General features: G+C 38.1%; 1 long non-coding RNA gene across 1 annotated transcript; it reads right to left on the bottom strand.

Moving 5' to 3' along the window:
* Positions 1 to 8,849: 8,849 nt before the first annotated feature.
* On the bottom strand, positions 8,850 to 14,048 carry LOC134200078 (uncharacterized). Its single transcript, XR_009974831.1, has 2 exons — positions 9,643 to 14,048; positions 8,850 to 9,562 (listed from the first exon to the last, which is right to left on the bottom strand). It is a non-coding gene; the product is annotated as an uncharacterized LOC134200078 (long non-coding RNA).
* Positions 14,049 to 14,577: the final 529 nt, after the last annotated feature.

Genomic DNA, 14,577 nt, shown 5'->3' with positions numbered 1-14,577 from the left:
GCCACTAAAACGATGTCATTTTGGCTGCAAAACTGACTAACCTCCATAGATAGATGGGAGACGTGGCCATCAACAAAAATTAGTACTGGCCGCACTATCTTTTCTTTTTCCAGCCATGGAATGAACTGGTTTCCAATGTACTCATAAAAAATTGCGCAGGTCATCCATCCCTGCTCACTTTTTCCTATAGCCCATGATGTGGGCACATTTACGGTGATATGGAGCGGAATACGTGTATAATGGAAAACTACCAAGGGTGGTGCAAGATCTCCATTAGCATTGCCCGTAAAGAGAACTGTAATGCACTCTTTCTCGTCATTACCAACCGCTTGATAAATATTTTTACAACCGCGTTCAGCCATAACTTTTCCGGCTTTTGGTTGCAAGAAAAATGCTGTCTCATCAGCGTTAAATACGCGTTTGGGGTCATCCAAGACGCTCGCCAATCCGTTTCCCTCTAAATACGTATAAACGTCATTCTTCCAGCCGTCTAATTGCTCGTTTGTTATTGAGCTCCTGCTCTTTGTTAAATTTTGGGCAACGCGATTAGAAATCCGAGGGTGTCTACTCATAAAACTGCCATACCACTTTTTGGATGGAACCTTATCACGGAAAATGTCCTTCCCTAATTGAGCGGCTAATCTTTTCATGCTTATTAAAAAGGTTCCTTTCGAAACGGGAAATCCTTTTCTCGCTAATTCAAGGACCCATTCCTCAATTTTCAGTTCCTCATCGGCCGTAAAAGCCGTACGGGCTCCCATTTTTCTTGATATTGGGTTGATCCCTTTGACTTTGCTCCGAAGTGTAGAGCGGGGTATTTTGTACTTCTTAGCAGCCGCGTACACAGGTACCCCACGCATCACGTCATCCAAGGCTTTTGTCATAACTTCCTCATCATACTGCAGAATTTTTGTGGGAGGCATCGTCTTCATTCACCTAAAAGAATAAAAAGTTACTTAGGGAAAAAGTTACGTATGCATAACCTAAAGATGACACGCTAAGAACCTAAGGATGACATAGCTGTCAGCTTAAGGTAACTATTGCACCGAAATAAAAATCCCACATATTCTTTTTATTTTTTAACTTCTATAGCACTGAAGCATCCATCGGGGCTAAAAAACTTTAAGATGACAATACGATCATCTTTAGGAAACTGCGCCTTTTAAGGAACCTAAACATGACACCGCCTTTGCAACCCCAACCCATAACCAAAATGACTGTGCAAAGCGCTTTGTTGTGAAATTACTTAAATCACTAGAATTGAAGCGAAAAACAGCAAATGATACAACCACAAACATAAACAAGACCGTATTATGGAAACCACAATGGCGTTTGATTGTTTTGTTATGTTGTCTCCAGGGAGAAGAATCAGTGTTGTCAATGCAACAAATAAAATTCCCGCCACTTTTTTACTACTCTTGTTTTTTCAAATCAATGTTGTAATAAAAGTAGGTAACAAGAAAAATAACAAAACCTTGACACATAAAAAAAAATCTTCAAAAATGAGGTTATGTATGACAAGAATTATTGATAATAATTTTCTTCATTTAGTTTAATTTAACCGTTATTGTTCATAAGATTAATTTAATAACAGTTAACATATTGAAATATAATTTGCATGCTTATTTAGTAAAATCCAAATTATATTTGATATGATCAACAGTATAGATAAAACCGCCAAAAACCAATCACATGTTCAAGTTATTAATAATAAACAAAAAAATTATAATTTCTTTTTATAAATGTTATTTATATATGAATTAATCTGCATCCATGTTCTCTTATGGAGCACAGGTTCTTTTTTTTAATAGCTGCTTTTGCAATACTGCTTTTCCAGGATTTCTTTTCATTTTAATGTATTTATTCAGATGGCGTATTACGGCATCGATTTCCTCATTACTCCATTTCGTATTAATCTTTTTTCTTCTTGGTTTCAAATCGCCTACATCTATTTCTATTGCATCACTGGATTCATCATTAGATTGTATCTGATTCACCCTTTTTTGTTTTTTAGAACTGTAATGGGGCTTTCCAAATCTAATAACTGGACCAACGTCTTCTGATCTTCCCTGTTCTTCGTTATTTTCATTTATCTTTTTGTTTTCTCTCCTCTGTTCTTCATCACTCTCATTTATCTTTCCTTTTTCTTCTTCCCTCCTTTGCTGTTCTTCATCATTCTGATTATAGTACCTTATTAACGATGAACTATTGTCTGGATAAACAGCTGTAATTGAAATTTATTTTCGTTTAACCGTATTGTATAAAATTATTCACTGTATTATATAACTAATATTAATAATACGCACCTTTAGTCTCGGTATCCATAGCAGCAAAGTTACGCACACAGCACAATACACAAATCTTTACTTAAACCGAAATAAACATACGTATTCTCCGAACGCTCTCATACGAATAATAAGCTGTTGACCGTCTCGCACAGCCCCGCGCTGCCCACCCCTATCGCGGATCAGAAGTTAACCGTTTCGTCCTAATATATATATTATACTGGATCAACTTCAGTATTGTAATTATGGCATATATCGGATCCAAATTTTACGAGTGAGTACAATAAAAATAGCCGTTACGGATTCACATTTGTCTAAACTTTCGACGAAGTGAAAACTGGAGTAGATACTTTTTTTATGGAATATATCTGGCAACATCGCAAAACAAAATGCAACGTTGCCACTCCGGGCAAAATATGTCGAAACGGAACAACGTTATTCGCGTGCAAAGGTGGATCAAATAGTAAATAGGGATCGGGCTGGATCAACTATGTGTGCAAAGACGCCAATATATATAATATATTAATTTACTATATATAAATTACACAACACACATAATATAACAATAATATATACATGTACTATATACATTCACACAACGAAATACGTTTACGATATGTACGTCACGATACGAATCTGCCGGACGACGCGACGACGTAATGGAAAGGGACAATTCTACGTCATACGATCGAGATTGGTGTAATGTGTGTCAGAGTGGGATTTGGGCTATGGTCTGCTTGGTCCGGACCTTGCTATCCAATCCTTCATTTTGGACAGCAATGGTTTGGGACTTGATCTTTCTGGGCAGCATTCTTCTTCTTTTGATTTGACTGGCGGACTGTGAGCTTGCAATGGGTGTAAATTAATACCAAGGTAGTCTGTATTTCTCAAATGTGATGATATATTGAGGTGGCTTACGGTATCGTGAAGAACCAGCTTTGGGTCAAGGGAATCACCACTAGAGGATGCTTCTGCTTGAGTACTTGGTGGGATGATTGTTCTTGGCCTAGGTTCGAAAATTGTGGCTAGTGAAACTTCTGGCATATTGACTGATTTATCGCATATAGATCGGCGGTGTGTTTGTGTCCGTACAGGTTTTGACTGGACTAGATCTTCCACCTGTATCCCCTTGCTATTAATGTGCCTGTTCAGTTGTGCTGTGGCATTCTCTATATGGGATCTCAAGGATCTCAGAGCTTCATCTCCTCTGCGTCTCCGATCTCTGTCTGCTGTTGACGTTGCCATAGTTTTACAATGCACCAATCTTCGTTCACTGAGTGCTCCCTCTGGTGCCAAAATAAGGGGACACTTTACAGGTTTGGGGACACTGTTATATTAATCCTACGGGCAGCATCTATGTGTGTGCTCTCACGCAGGGAGTATAGTCTACTTGCAATTGCACTCATGGACTGGACTTCTACAGAAGGGCCTGAATCACATAGTAAGCCCCCCCTTCTGAGGACAACTTCTTTCACGTTGTCAGAAACAATCGTTCCATGGACAGCTGCCATCACGAATGTCTCCGATTTCTCTAGGAGATCAGCCATGGTCTGGGATTCAAGTCTTCTTTTCTCTTTTGGAGTGCTGAGCATGATCGACATCTCAAGATTAAGGTATCGGGCAATTTCTATGAGGTCCAAATCTCGTTCGCGAATCAGCCCTGGAAATATGGTATGGGTCATGAGTAGTAGCAGAGTTATTCCAGGGAACAACTTAGATTTTAAATTCTCGGCTATACCATGGGCCAAGATTATAGCTGCTGATGCAGCCAAGAACGATTGGCTTAATCTGGCCAAGGTTATGACCGAAGGTCCAGGGGGGCCAACGGTGGTCTTAGCAGATAAACTTATGCCATACTGACTGCACTTCCGTGTTATCACGTTGGGGTCACCAATTTAGCTGTATTAATGTGTTTTAGCTAATTACCTTCGGTGGTTGTGATGGTTCTGGTAGGTGGTTTTAAATAATGTACACTCCGTACACAATCACAAACAGTTTATTAAATCACATACACACCAAGAAGTCAATAAAGAAAAAGAAGGAGTGATAAGCACAGAGATAGATTAAACAACTGAAATTAACAAATTATCGGAAAAACAAATACTTTTGTCCGAAAGCAATGGTTCGTAAATATTCGCAGCAGTGTAGTTCGTTCAAATCTTTCAACTAACTGCCCTCACACTGGCTCACACATTACACCAATCTCGATCGTATGACGTAGAATTGTCCGTTTCCATTACGTCGTCGCGTCGTCCGGCAGATTCGTATCGTGACGTACATATCGTAAACGTATTTCGTTGTGTGAATGTATATATTATTGTTATATTATGTGTGTTGTGTAATTTATATATAGTAAATTAATATTATATATATCTCATGTTTATATATTGTATATTATTGAATCCAAATTTATAACATTCAATAGTTATGTGGAGTAAGCCCAAACTATAAAAAAATTATTAAAAAAAATTTACCTTAATGGTTACGAGATCATTCGGAGTCACAATTGTGACAAACATAACTAAGGCTACCTTGTGTGCACTCTTCATGCGCTCACATTTTACATACTGTGCATTGTATCCATTTTTCCCTCAGTCTGCTTTCTGAATATGCTGACATACTACAAAACAGTAGCACTCCTCTTCTTCTGATGATTATGACTCTTGGTGCATCTTAATTTTTTCCCTGCTTCTAGCATTTCTTTTAGTTTTTCCCCCATCTAATATTTTCTTAACTTGCTTAGCTTTGGTTCGTTTCAATCTGTTTTTATATTCTCTTCTTTGGTGTGTCTGTCTAGATAGTAGATTTCCTGGTTTTTCGGCCCCTATATTTTAATTTAATTGGAGGAACTTTTGGTAGTGGTCGTATTACTTCTGGCGAAAATAAAGGTAGTGTAGTCGAAGTCATGCTATTTTCCGTTTGATTTGTTAACACAGGAATGGCTTGAGAACTTGTAAAGGGTTTGGGAGAAATTATGTATTATGTTATTGATGTCCGGGTAATATAATCAAAGGTTCTGGATTTGCAATAAAGTTTTCCTGTTCTTTATCTAGTATTTGTGAACATTGTGGCATATTTTCAGTCGGCTGTTGTACAAGAAGAGCTGCATTAGAAAGCTCCTCCATCTCTTCTTGTGGTTTGAGGGTTAAATTGAAGGTTATGTTGGTGGCGTTTTATACTCAGGTGTATTAGTATTCTGAATAGGAGTATCAGCTGTTTCTAATGGATTTGGGCTATCTGTCACAAATGCAGGTGCAAAATCAAGTTCAGTAAACAAATGTCGATTAAATGGAACAATCCCAGTTGAGCGAAAGCCAGCTTGAATATTGAGTTGTGTAAGAGCAAGCGGCATAGCAGTAGTTAAAATTCCTGGAATGTCGTATATTGTAATTGTCTTTCCGGGGTGGCTTCGCATCCATCCATCGCAGGTCGAATTTACAGCTTTCTTCAGTGGACCGAATACAGATCGATTAAGTGGTTGGAGTTTGTGTGAGCAGTGGGGAGGGAAAGATAGCATTACAATACCATTCATCTTGCAAAAGTCTAATGCGTTCTTTCTGTAATTCTGTATATTCTTTGGTTGTGGTAGTTGTGGAATACTGATGATATTTCGTAGTTAATGTATTGTTAGGAGTTAGGAGTTAATGTATTGGATACTGGTAAAGCTGGAACGGTTAAGAATTTGCGCCGAACGATCTGCGCTTCAGGTGGTACTGCCCTTTGCAAAGATGGTGACGATGGTATCAGACCATCAGGAGGCACCATTTCAATTACAGGTACCATCGGTGCTATCTGAGCTTCAGGTGTCACTATTTTTAGTATAGATTGTGATAATTCTATATGAGCGTCAGGTGCCGCCGCTCTGTGTACAGATGACGTCGAGTCTATCTGATCGTCCACTGCCACTACTTTTTGTAAAAGTGGCATTGGAGCTATCTGAGCATCAAGTGTAACTGCTCTTTGATTAAATGATGATAATGTTGTTTGAACATCGGGTGTCGTTGCTCTTTGGATAGATGGTGCTATTTGGATATTAGGTGTTACTGCTCTTTGAATGTCAGGTGATCTTAAGTCGGAGAACATTTCGTCAAATTTAGTAGTATCTAATGGCCAAATACCAGCTGATCTGAAGCCATTTGCTGCTTTCTCTATATTGCTGATGCGATTGAAGTCTTTAGTAAAAAGTTCCACAACTTCAAACTGTGTAATTCTTCATCCAATGTTTGAAGCCATGTACAAATCACATTCCTTGTTATATGCAGTTTTAAGCGGTCCAAAAAATACTAAATCCAGTGGCTGCATTTACTACGCTACTTGCTACGGTGCGATGTATGTGGTGGCAGGGATATCAGCACTATCCCATTCTGCCGACACAGCAGATAGCAAGCAAGACTTATATGGCTTTCGTGATTGTCTAACACGAGTAGAATAGGTTCTTCAACAGTTGGTTTTGCATATGAGATAAAATTATGTAACCAATCTATGAATAGGTTTTCATTGATCCAACCCGAATCACTAACTGCTGCTACCATATCAGCGTTGACTCCACGCAGTAGTTGAGCATTCATTCGTTTTCTCTTAAAAATCAAAAAACGGAGGAACATACTTCCCTGAAGCACTGAATGCGCAAACAACAGTTGTTGTGGTACCTCTCTCACCACTTGTGGTCATGCCGACTTGTTTTTGTCCTTTCGGAGCTAAAATCCTCAAATTTCTTTGCACATTTGAAATGCCGGTCTCGTCAACATTGTAAATGCGATTAGCATTAAACTGACTTTTTTTTGTGTAGCTTCGAGGTTATCGAAGAATATCTTCACTTCACTTTGATTAAACGCTGATATTCTATTGATGGAAGTGGCTTCAGGTTTCCGCAGAGAAATATTGGGATGTCTTTTTTTTTTTAAAACCATAAAACCAATCTTTTCCCGCGATTTTAGTATTCTTATCAAAATCTTTAATTTTGCAAATTTGCTTAACTTTAGCAAATTTGAAAGCTATTTTTCGTACCATCTCTATAGTTCGACTATAAAATAATCTGCTACATTTTAAAATGTATTCTTCTAATTCCTTTTCTTGTCCTTCAGTAAATATGGCCTTCCTTCCAGTTTGTGGCATCTTTACAATATATAACGATAACTACATGACACGACCTCCGGTCTCGGAGGGGAGTGATGTGGCGGGTAGCCATCATACAATGCAAGATAATTGACAGATGCCTGAATCTCGCTTACGACATTTTCAAGATAAAGCGTATATATACAAGTTCCGAACAACAACATTTGGACCGTCGGTCTATCGAGCAAATATCACCCGCTCGGTGGAAGATCTTCCCTTTGTCGTTTAAGCATCCCCAAAAAAGTTACTAAAGAAGTCGGCAGATAAGTTAGTAAACTTGAAGTCGTTACTTCACAACAAAAATATCAGTTTACTATTTTTTGCATAGAGTATTATACACGTATACAATTTATATAAAAAATTAGATGAAATTACAAGAAGAAAAAAGGATTAACTTACCTTGAACACCGAGCGTGGCTTCACCTCACAAATTACTGTTCGGCACTAAGTTCGGGTCCGACTCACGATTGTGATACTCGCGATATCTACTATTTCTTTCTAACATGCGAATACTTTAGTGTTCGCCATTACCCGCCGTCCGTAATTCCCCCACCCTCCCCTACTATCTTATTATTTTTCCAAGCTACGCAATTCAAATCTATACCATCATGAATGGAAACTCTTTCCTCAAAACTACCTCTGGGCACAGATTTTTTCATGAAATCTTTCCTTTCTGTCAATTTATTATTTGGTATTCTGTTTTGTTGCACAGTTCGTCACACATGTCGTTTCGCCTTTTTGGTACTCTCCGAAGCAAATGTACCACAACATTTCCTGTTGCCACGAGATCTGGTTCATCTGGGAGTTTCTCTGAATTCTCTTGTCTAGAATATACTTCAAACTTTGGGCTTATCCCATCAAATCATAAAGACATTTGAAGCATTTATGGGGCTTCTTGAGCAGATACTGTTTTAGAAATTGCCCTATTTTTGTAGAACACGTTTGTTCATCCACAGAAAGTCTTTGATTCATTGGCACTGTGGCAAACCTCTCATTGAGGTGCTTGATTACAGGGCGGATTTAAAAAAGACAGTCTGGCTCTGGATGACTTATAGGTTTTTGAAGTCCATTGTTAACAAAATGTAACGATAACTTTATTTTCTCAAAATTGTTGAGTGGTATTGTTGAAAAAATGGGATTATAGCTGCTGGTCGGTTATATCGTGTTAAATTTACGCGAGCGGCGTAGCGCAGAGCGACATGCGTTCGTCTCGGTGTTGGTGCCTCGACTGGCGACCGGTTTCGGTCACCGCAGCATTCATTCATGAGTAGAATACCTTATATGGTCGTTATGATAGTGATGTACATTTAAAAAAACATCGATGTTTTGTTCGATTGAATGCATCGGATCGTTGCATCGATGTATCAAAATATACATCGTTGTTTTCTATACATCGATTGTTTTTCTATGAGTTAAATATGTATGTGATTTAGAAATAAAAATCAAGCATGTATTAAAATTACTTTATTACCTTAACATTTATTTTTAATATATATGCCAATATTTTTATCTATACTTTGTAAAAACAAAATTTTACCTAATCTTTTACCCTTTAATCTATTCCTTTGTTGAGTCATTACCTGCGCCGCTTCCGAATGCAGCCTCTGATGGCACCGATGTGCCCACCATTATATTTTTAGAACTTTGTTACAACGTAACAACATAGCTCTCAATATTGCTACCATTTCTGACCTGATGTCCTACTTCTATTGGGTTGTCTTACATCGTCTGTTTTCTTACTCATCATTGCAACTCTCATGGGATTAATAAAGTAGTAGGTTCCCGTTACTTTCTACATCGCGGTACTATAGCCTCAGTGACTATAGTAATCCAAGAGTGAATTAGTTCAGAACATATGGTTCTTTCATTTCACTTTGGTACCCATGGCTACCGCTGCTCTCCATCAGGGTCCAGGTTTTACGCACCTGTGGCTTTCTTTCTCCGCTGGTTAGTCCGTACCGATTTATACGACCGACCGAATTATATTATTTTCCTGTAACGTATCTGGGACAGAAATTTTCGATTCTAATTCTTCTAAATTCATACTCCTGACGATATTATGCAGCATGGCAGTGACTGTAATGACAGCTTGCATATCTTCTAGTTTTAATCAACTTTTCAATAATAATACAGAGAATCTTCTTTTACAAACACCAATGCAACTGAAAATTATACATTCTTCAGTTATATGATTTTAAAATACAGTATAAAAAAAAACTCTTTAACTAAAAAAAAGGCTTACCTCTCTATAGCATTTCTTGGATTTAATGTGTGATTCATTATATAATCGTTCCGACTGAGTATGTGGGTTAATTAATGGAGATAAAAGATAGGGTTGTGGGACACTATCACCATGCAACCGGCAATTTCCAAGTACACCTTGTTCTCAATGTTCTCTTGATATGTAGATCATTTATTATAATAGTGTCATATTAACACAAGCATAAATTCATATGAACACCTAAATAAGAATATACTTTTACAATCAGAATGGTTAAATACAATTGCATCATGAGTAGACCCAGGCCACCGAACAACATCAATGATGCATTGCACTCAACTTGCACATTCATGGAAAATACTCATTTTCTATTTCTCAATTCCTCTCCCATATTTGAATCTGTAACACATGTAAAATGTAGAGATATCAGTATGCATATAATAAGAATGAAGGTAAATAACCTACCAGGTTATTTTATTAGTATATGAATGTCATATATTGCATATGTATATGGAATCGAGCAATATTATATTTTACAATTCCTGTTGAGTGTGATTTTGTAACACAACAAAAATATAAGTTGTAATAACGACTACTTTTATGGTTTAAATTTATCTTTCCTCTTTGATGTTACACCCAAATATGGTCTTATTTAATTAGTCAATTCATTTCCCAACACCTTGGCTCAGAAATCTATAAGCAAAGTCGTAGTCGACTTAGCCATCAATTCAGACGTTCTTTATTTTCCTTTAACCGTAAGATATGATCACTATCTGCATTACAATCTATCATCATTTGAAATAATTCCATATCACTATCATCACTGCTACAATATGCCATTATGAAAAGAAACATTAATTAAATTATAACGAATTATTTTGAAAAGGTAAACATGAACCGGTCGATTTTGACAGATAAGCGAATGCCCTTACTAGAGATGGGGTTGCCTATCGGAGAGTTACTTAAAACTAATATTAAAACGGGAGTAAGCACGATTTGTATGAGTCTTCTATCTTTAGTAGGCTATCCGTCCTTCCGACGATGGATAGATAAATTCGATAGGAACTGCTAGCCGTCGATAGGTTATTGAAACGCAAGTAAGGACAAAAGGATATATTTTTCTATCTTTGGTAATCAAAACTACGGATAGATATGTTATTGAAAACAGCCGTTAATTAACCCTTTATTCCAATACTTATTTATATAATATATAACTAGTCAGGTCATAAGTACTGTCACACAGTAAAAACTTTTCTTTTAGAATGCTGGCCACAAAAAAGTTTATTGAATTCGAATTTCGAATTGTTCATGAAAATAAAAATGTATACTTTTAGAATTTTACTCTTTTTTAAATATGGAGTGGACGCTTAAAGAAGACCGTGTTGCAGTTATTGCGTTGCATCGTTGCGGTTACGCGCCAATTCAAATTTTTAACATACTGAAAAATTTGAATATAACCAAAAGATTCGTTTATCGTACCATCAAACGATACAATGAAGACTCTAGTGTAGATGACAGGTCAAGAAGTGGTCGCTCTCGGTCTGTTAGGACTCCAGCAGTGATAAAAGCCGTGAAGGCGCGAATTCAAAGATAAGCAGAAACTGTTGGCCCTTCAGATGGGGTTAAGCAGAACCACGGTGAAAAGGGTGTTAAATGAAGACTTAGGGCTTCGGGCATACCGAAGAAAAACAGGACATCGTTTGAATGCTCGTCTAATGGACCTGAGACTGAAGAGATGCCGCGCTTTGTTGAAGCGGTATGCGGGAAAAAAATATCGGGAAATTCTTTTTTCGGATGAAAAAAATTTTACCGTAGAAGAGAACTACAACAAACAAAATGATAAGGTGTACGCACACAGTAGTGAAGAAGCGAGCAACCGTATTCCGCGTGTCCAACGAGGTCATTTTCCATCCTCGCTCATGGTATGGTTGGCAGTTTCTTATTGGGGCTTAACAGAGGTACATTTTTGTGAGAAAGGTGTAAAAACGAATGCAGTTGTGTATCAAAATACAGTCCTGACGAACCTTGTGGAACCTGTTTCTCATACCATGTTCAATAACAGGCACTGGGTATTCCAACAAGATTCGGCGCCAGATCATAGAGCGAAGAGCACACAAGACTGGCTGGCGGCGCGTGAAATCGACTTCATCCGGCACGAAGACTGGCCCTCCTCCAGTCCAGATTTGAATCCGTTAGATTACAAGATATGACTACACTTGGAGGAAAAGGCGAGCTCAAAGCCTCATCCCAATTTGGAGTCACTCAAGACATCCTTGATTAAGGCAGCCGCCGATATTGACATGGACCTCGTTTGTGCTGCGATAAATGACTAGCCGCGCAGATTGAAGGCCTGTATTTAAAATCACGGAGGTCATTTTGAATAAACTTTAGTGTCATAAGAATCTATGTTTTGTTAAGTTTATTTTGGTATATGAATGGTTACATAATGAATAAACTTGTTTCAATTATTTTACATTAAACATGTGACAGAATTTATGACCTGACTAGGTATATACAGTCGTGGTCAACTAATTAGGGACATTTAAGATAGTGAAGGGCTATAACCGGTTATGTACATTTAAATATAAAACCCTATTGATTTCTCAGCACCTATTATTTGCATAATGTGATCCGATTATTATGCTATAAATGGCTGTAAATAAAAGATTTAATAAATAGAAAAAGTATTTAATATCAAAGATTAAACATGTATTAAATATTAAGGTACAATTCTGTAGTGGACATTTAATTAAGGACAGTAAACTATAATGAAAAATACAGTTACACAAAACTTATAATCTTCAGTGTTATAATATTTTTAACAGCTCCATTTTATTACGTGTAAAATCAGTACACAGTAGCAAAACCTTTGTTAGTAATTACCGCTTGACACCGATGTGGCATAGACATTATCAGTTTCTGACATGTTTCGACAGGAATGTTTGCCCATGCCTCACAAAAAGCTTCATGAAGTTCATCCAAATTTGTATTACGATAAGTGGCAACTTTTTTCTTGATTTCGTGCCAAAGGTGCTCAATTGGGTTAAGGTCCGGGCTATTTGCTGGCCAATCTAGCACCGATACAAACTGACTGGTAAGAAACGACTTGACTGAATGGGCGGTATGTTTCGGGTCGTTATCCTGCTGAAACGTCCATATAATAGGGAGATGCTCCTCAGCATAGGGAAGCATAGTTTCATCCAATATTGCCTTTTATTGATGTTGGTCTAAGTTACCCTAAACTTTCCTCACAGGCCCCACTCCACGTCCAGAAAATGAACCCCATATTTTAATGTTTCCACCGCCATGTTTCACCCGTTTTTTTGTGAATCTTGGATTCATTTCCGCTTTTACAGGACGCCGTACATATTGTCTTCCATCTGAAGAAATCAAATTAACCTTGGTCTTGTCAGAGAAAAGTACATGTTGCCATTGGGCGTAGGTCCAATGTCCATATTTACGTGCAAATGCCAAACGAGCATTTCTATGTTGTTTCTTCAACAACGGTACTTTGCGAGCCACTCTTCCGAACAACCCTGCTTCTACCAAACGTCGTCGAACGGTCCTCGCAGATACACCGGCTCTTTCGTTGGCCCCAAACACTTCGTGTTTAATTAAAAAAGAGCCTAGAAACGGATCTTTCTTAGCTAGCCTGGTTATCATTCTATCTTCTTGCGGAGTCGTTTTTCTCGATCTTTTTGTTCTGGACACATTTGAAGCTGTGTTATAGCGCTTGAAATGTTGCACTGCATTGCATACCATAGTTTTTAAACAATTTAAATGTTGTGCTATCCTTCGGTATGACCAACCACGCTCGATAAACTTTTATTTTTAACGATAACGATAATTTTTCGTAGTGTTGGATCGCAACTTTTATTTTTGGCCATTTTTCTTCAAAATAATTCTCAAAACTTAAAATAAAAAATCTGGATTGCCGCCAAAACGACCACTAAACAATAAGAAAAGAAACAAAAAAGTATTAAAATTCCAATTTTGAAATTAGAACGCAATACCTCAGTGTCCCTAATTAAATGGCCAGCCAGCATTCTTTGAACCAATAGCACTATGATATTGTATCAGCTATACTGTAAAGAGGTTTAATGTTTAAGAAGTTGTTATTGTTTGTATAATCGCGCACTTAAAAGACTAATTACACTTACATGTAAAAGATATGGAATATAGCTAAGACTCGATGGAAAATAAAAAAAAAATTCACAATTTGGCTTAACTAGAGATTGTCCCTAATTAGTTGGCCACGACTGTATATATATATATGTTGGAGTATTTCCACTTTCGGGTAGCGACATGGTCAGCGGGTGGTCTTCGTAAGTCAATAAAACCAGAAATGTTAACTCAGAGCGTATATTACGCAGGAGCGTTCTGTCTGATACGGTGACTCGCTCGCTTCTGAGCTAAGGATTTTTTTTTTTTTTTTTCCTACCTATGCTGATAGCCTTGAGAGGCTATTTCAGCTTCACCCTAACGTTTGTAGGTGAGCTCGCGGGGCTCAACCGGAGAGTTGCTAACACTGACCCTAGCAAGAGCAGTGCTTCGCAGAATCTACCACCGGATCGGAAACGCGACCCACTGAGAAGATCCGGCGAGAAACTCAGTGGGCTGTGTCTGTGGGTTAGTTCGCTCGTCGAGCCCTTTGGGCGACGTCGACGGTTTACCATTCGGTCTACTGGGTCGGGTATGTAATTTCCAGCGGCTACGATGAGAGGGTTCTCATGTCGTGCCGCCTTCTCAAAATGGCGCAGCGATGCCGACTGTAGATACTTACTAAATGAGTCGAGCTCCAGGTCATCATGGAGATCCACATTCCTAAGGAACCATGGCGCTCCGACGGCTATCCTGCAGAATTGTGATTGAATAACCTGAAGGGATTTCAAGTGGGTGCGGGCTGCGTGAGCGAACACTACGCTTGCATACGTCATGACGGGGCGTATACAAGTT

Source organism: Bombyx mori, chromosome 14 (genome assembly GCF_030269925.1).
Source record: "Bombyx mori chromosome 14, ASM3026992v2".
Taxonomy (NCBI): domain Eukaryota; kingdom Metazoa; phylum Arthropoda; class Insecta; order Lepidoptera; family Bombycidae; genus Bombyx; species Bombyx mori.
This window is presented reverse-complemented; position numbering and strand designations above follow the sequence as displayed.